We start from the raw sequence: 6,000 nt of genomic DNA on the forward strand, positions 1-6,000 counted from the left end.
GTTACAATTATTATTGAACATCACTGTGTTTAATAGAAATAATGTGAAATAGAATTTCAACTAATCAGAGCCTAAAGACTTGAAAATCTTTACCAAACATGAGGATAGGGGGTTGTCCAGTTACAAGAGAAATATTCTGTCCTCTGGGATTTTTGTCCCAAGAGAAACTTTTTGATATGGTTCAGTGGTAGAATTTTGCCTTCCATGGGAGAGGCCCAAGTTCGATTCCTGACCAATATATCTCAAGCACAGCCACCACCTGTCGGCAGTGGCTTGCAAGTTGCTATGATGCTGAACAGATTTCAGTGGAACTTCTAGACACAAACAGATTAGAAATGAAAGTCTTGTGATCTACTCCTGAGAATTAGCCAATGAAAACCCTGTGGATCACAGTGGTCCTTCAGTTGTTCATGGCATCGCCTTGAGTTAAGAACTGACATGATGGCAGCTAACAACAATCACTATAGATTTAGTTCTCTCCTACCCCTCCTATACTCTCGTCTATAGACCCACAGATTCATCACTGATATTCAGCAATATTTGGCAATGAAGACCAGGACCCTGTACTGATATCTCTGTCCCAATGACTAGATCGCACTTTGCTAAGGCACGAAGTAGATTAATGTAGTAGATTAGCCAGATGCTAGGATGGAAATGAAACAGGAAATATTTAGAAGGGGATGACAAATCAGAAAGATAAATTATATGTGACATAATTACAGGAGGTTAAGAGCTCAACCTCAGATTTCAGAAAAGTCATGGGTTTAAATCTGGCCCCACTGCTCACCAGCTCTGTGACTTGGGGAAGTCACTTTACCACTCAAAGCCTCTACTTCCTCCTTTGTGAATGGAAATAATTACGCCTGCTTCATCAGGATTTTGCATAGATTAAACAAGATAATGCACACATACCACTTAGTGTAGTGCATGGCTCATAATAAGCCCTCCAGAAATGAGAATCATAAGTGGTAACCAGAATACTCCATCCCTGAGCACACAGACTAATTGCAGTTACATGAGTATGTTTCAATTTTGAAAAAAACAAGGTACGTTTCAAAGATGAGAATATCACCTATAAGTGGTCTTCCATCTCCCAGCACAGAGATCAGCCCCTTACAGACTCAAAGACATAAATCACCTTCCTGTGTGCTGCCTGCTACCCTCCAATAAATCACACTCTTCCAGAGAACATGTCATTCCTTCATATAATCAATACTCGCTGGGCATATTACACAAGCAAGCACTACTCTTAGCATGAATGTAGAGTGATAAATGAGCAGATAAGTTCCCTGCCCTCAAGGAGATTACATTCCAGTAAGGGATGGAGGCACACTCTGGTATCCATTCTAGCATTGCACCAAAAAAAAAAAAAACAAACTCATTGCTGTAGAGTCGATTCCAATTAATAGTGACTCTATAGGACAGAGTAGAACTGCCCCATAGGGTTTCTAAGGCTGTAAATCTTTACAGAAGCAGACTGCCACAACTTTGTCTCACAAAGCAGCTGGTGGGTTCAAACTGTTGACCTTTCGGTTAGCAGCCAAGTGCTTACCCATGGTGCCACCAGGGCTCCTGAAAAATGCCATCTTACTTAGGTTTTTCAGGCCCTGATGTTAGAACTCCTTCATACCTCATGTTCTTCAGTGACCCAGGTTTCACCAGGAGACCCACCTTTGTGAGATTTGAAAGTCAGAGTAATGATCATGGGGTGGATGCTATCCTTCTGGTGATCCTGCCAGAGGTTTTGGGTACCCTGCAATCTCTGTAGCAAAGGTCCCAGTATCCTGCTCCTCGTTTCATATGTTCTGAGAAACAGAGATGTTCATTTTGGTACAGGAGATGAGGGCAGAGGTAGTGTGGTCTGGAGCCAGCAGTGGTGGCAGCAGCTTTCTACATCTCAGAGACGTAGTGGTCAGTTCTGGTGTGTTGCCCTAAGCATAACTCCTATAAGCTCTGTCTAGGGCCTGCTCCTCCACATCTTCCTAAGATTTCATATGGACCTTAAAACAAGTACAAAATCCCTAACTGTTTAAACCAGCTGAAATGGATTGTAAAAAAAAAAAAAAAAAACATTTTTTTTTATCTGTCACCAAATCTTGGCCAAAACAGGCAAACAAATACTAAGAAGGTAAAGTAAAACACACACAAAAAGCAAGTATTGATTGTATTAAGCGCTGTAAAGAAAGAATGATGTGGGATGAGGGAAGCATTTTTCATATGGAGTGGTCAAAAGGTCTCCTTGATGAGGTATCTAAGCGGAGACCTGAAGGAAAGGAGCTAATCGAGTAAAGCGTTAGGGAAAGAGATTTCCAGGTAGAACAAACATCAGTAGCAAAGACCCAAAGATGGGGAAGAGTTTGTTGTATCAGCCTCAGAAATGGAAGCAGCATGACCGTGGCTGGAAAACTAAGCAGGGACTCTTTCCAGAAAAACACATTGCTGGTCGAGTCAATTCTGACTCATAGCAACACCGTAAAACAGAGTAGAAATGCCCCATAGGGTTTCCAAGGAGCAGCAGGTGGATTTAAACTGCTGACCTTTTGGTTAGCAGCTGAGGTCTTAACCACTGTGCCACCAGGGCTCCAAGCAAGGACTAGAGCTACTGAAAGTGTACACAGACTGGTGCCAACTGCAAACTGTTTATTGCCAATCCATGATGAGGTAAGTACAGAAATTAAGAATAAATGCTTAGAAATGTGACATTGTCACAATGTTCAAGCAGCATTTTTATCATATTTTATAAAAGTATAGGTCCATAATGGATTGGAAATTAAAAGACATACATACAACTGGTCGTTCACCATAGACGGTTCAAGAAGTATTTTTCTATACGTCTAACTTTTCAAACTTGTGCTGTTAAGGGCCAAATGGTAAAAGTTTTAGGCTTTGGGGGCATAGAATCTCTGTCACAACTACTCAGACTTGCTGTGTAGTAGCACAAAAGCCCATAGACAATGTGTAAACAAATGCGTGTGGTGACCTTCCAATATAACTTTACTTACAAAAACAGATGGGCTGCCTGGTTTGTGAGTGCAGTTTGCTAACCCTTGTTCTAGGCTACAGGAATGAGATTGGACTTGACTCAAGTGACAATGAATGAAACCACCAACTTAATTGAAAGCCATCCCTTACCCTCAATCATGTCTCATTATCATCTGCACTTATTTGTAAAGTCTTTGCATTACTGACTGTGAATCTGAGAGGCCCTTGGAACTCTTCAGTGCCCCAATTCCGTACTCCCCTCATAGCAACCCTGACAGACGAAGTCTCTGCTTACAGGACTTGTGTTTAAAGGTAGGGCCATTTTGTCTCATACCTGCATCCCCTAAGTAATGACGGTGACACCACTCACCCTGTGTTAGCCTGCTGACCAACCCACAGCCCCAAGAGGTCCCAGCCTTACATTCTCCAAGATCTGGTGGGTCAAGTCATAGTCCTTCATATCATTACGTCTTCCCAAGTGCCCAGCTCTCTGGGGTGTACCTCTTCATTTTTCTTCTACACAAAGTTACATTTTTGTCCAAGTGGACTTCTGTGGCCACAGTCCATCTCTGGCTCTTTTGGTATGTCTGAAATGCTTGTATTGGAAAAACATCCCACCACATGTGTAGCCTTGTTTTTCTCTGAGCTCTGATACTGTCATAGGCAAGAAAGCATGAGGCATTCATCTGTGTCTCCATTCACACAACACCCATTTCATAAATGTAACCCATCAACCATACAGCAGAATGCCTTATTCTCTCCTCTCCATAAAGCATAGACCACTGTGTGCATGAGATGAACATCCATCAGTAGGTCTCTCACATACAGAGGGTATAGAACCGAGGGAGTTCCTTCTGAAATCTCTTTTATTTAAGATTTCTTTCATTGACTCACTACAAACTTAACGGGCAAAACTTTGCTGTTGCGAGTTTCCTTAAAATATCCCTTCTGGGTCTACCAACGGTTTATCTTGGCAGCAGGTAGCTTGGAGAGTTTTGGAAAGTCTCAGCTTGGCATAGCCTCAGAGCTACTAGCACATTAAAAATTAATAAAGCGCATTTAACCGAGCTCAGGACACTGCAACGTGATCCTTCACCGTGAAATGTGCAAGATTCTTTGTTTGCAATGAACAAAATTGAAGCCAAAAGGGCCTACCGGTGAGGAGCTAAAATAGGAAACAATTGGGAACTTTGTAGGTCTTTGGTGGGTAAATTGATGGGTAGAAATCAATGCCCCCTGCTCGGCCACACTCTCACTTAGCATTCTCAGGAATGGAAGAGGTGCATCTGAGTATGACTCCGAACAAATTCCCAAGCTAGCAGCTTCTCCAAAGAGAGTCAGGGTAAGGCTAGGCATTTCCAAATGTTTTAGATTTGCTTAAGTAAGCTAGAATGCTTGACTTTGATTGAATATTAACCCGGGGGGGGGGGGGGAAGAACACTCTTCACATTCATAGGTGTGGGACTGACAGAAAAATGGACCAGACACCATTTAAAATGGAAATTAAAAAAATTGAAAGTATGCATTATTCGTGCAAATGAGGAATCTATTCACTGTAAACCACCAGACACCTGGACACATGCAACAAGCATTGCAACAGATCAGCAGAGAGGCAAGCATTAAAAATCGCACCGTCCCGATGCTGGAAACGCTCCCGCGGACTCCACGTGCTGGGCAATGCCTTTCGTCTATTTACACAGTGCAATCCCATCACGTCTTCCAGAAAAATCACAGGCAAACCTGTGCCCCACAAATCAGAGCTCTAGATCAGAGCGCGTAGCACATCAGAAGCTCTTTTCTTCACCCAGACATAAACATTAAAGGAAAAAAAAAGAAAAGAAAATTCTGTCCTTACCGAGAAGGCATAGCAGACAGGGACGCTGAGGGTTTCCCTTTAGCCACTCAGTGTTTTCTCTTTCATTCGGTCAATGTTCTAAGGCTATTGAGGAGAGTTCCTGGGGTTTTCAGATCTTCCTTCAAGAGTTTTAATCACTGGCTTCCCCAGCCCGGGTTTAACAAATACCGCTGTGTTCTGTCAATATTGGTATGCAGCGCCACATTGGGCAACCGGCCAACACACAGAGTTCCAAGAGGTAAGGGGAGAAAACTGACACCCTAACAAACATGCTTCCCTCTTTTGTGTCCTTTAAGGTGGTGCTGAGAGTGTCATCTTTGATTCTGACAGGAGCTAACTATAGCCTGTTTTTATGGCTTCCTCCAGGTCTCCCAAATGCCTTGCTGGGCTACCCGGGCTGGGTTCCGCAAAGTTTGTTTTTTGTCTCACTGCCCTGAAGTTCTCCGCACAATCGCATGGCTTGCTTCTCCACCAGCTGCACTTTAAATGTATTTTAATTGGCTGGAATGTCGAAAGAATCCATTTGGCAGTCGTTTACATGTGAAGCACGCCCAGGGCAGCTGAAAGAGGCCCCAGAAGCAGCCGATTACTTCATCAAAAGCTGTAGATTGAATAGCACTGACTCCTACATAACCAACTACAGTGAACTCAGTTCTATAGGCAAGGAGGAGTAATTAATAATTTGCTGAGAAAATTCTTCATTCATCTAAAAGCCAAAAAAGCAGAGGGGGAAAAAATATCCCTGCAGACAAAACAGTTCTTCTGCAAGGCTTGATTTATAGCTCCCAGTTTTACTCTTCACAAACATTGACTTTGTATAACATTACAGGAGGGGGCAAAATGCATAATTCGGTTTGCCTGAAAAGTTAATTTAAGTAATTTTCCTTTTGAATGATCCCCTGGGATACGTGGTTCTATTACCTCTATATACATTAGCCATATGCTGCAATAAATATTGTCAATACTTGCGGCATTTCCTCACTTCCTTTATTTTTCTTGGTTGGTCGCAATAATTAGTTTGTGGCCTCTGCTAGATCAAGCTACAAATAAATTCACCCTGTGTCGGAGTGGATAATCATCACTGCACAGAACCCGCAAACCAAACCGACGTTTAAAGCACTCTGGGAAAAACAAAGTCAATTTGAACAGATTCTAACACCAAC

At 42.5% G+C, this 6,000-nt stretch overlaps 1 protein-coding gene across 2 annotated transcripts in view; it reads right to left on the bottom strand.

Moving 5' to 3' along the window:
* NCKAP5 (NCK associated protein 5) overlaps nt 1-5,233 on the bottom strand; it is a 1,220,442-nt gene extending 1,215,209 nt beyond the window's left edge. For both annotated transcript variants that reach the window (XM_049889199.1, XM_049889195.1), the window contains exon 1: nt 4,838-5,233. The gene's annotated coding sequence lies outside the window, so the exon portion shown is untranslated. The remainder of the gene's footprint in view (nt 1-4,837) is intronic.
* Nucleotides 5,234-6,000: the final 767 nt, after the last annotated feature.

The sequence above is a fragment of the Elephas maximus genome, chromosome 6, assembly GCF_024166365.1.
Source record: "Elephas maximus indicus isolate mEleMax1 chromosome 6, mEleMax1 primary haplotype, whole genome shotgun sequence".
Classification (NCBI taxonomy): domain Eukaryota; kingdom Metazoa; phylum Chordata; class Mammalia; order Proboscidea; family Elephantidae; genus Elephas; species Elephas maximus.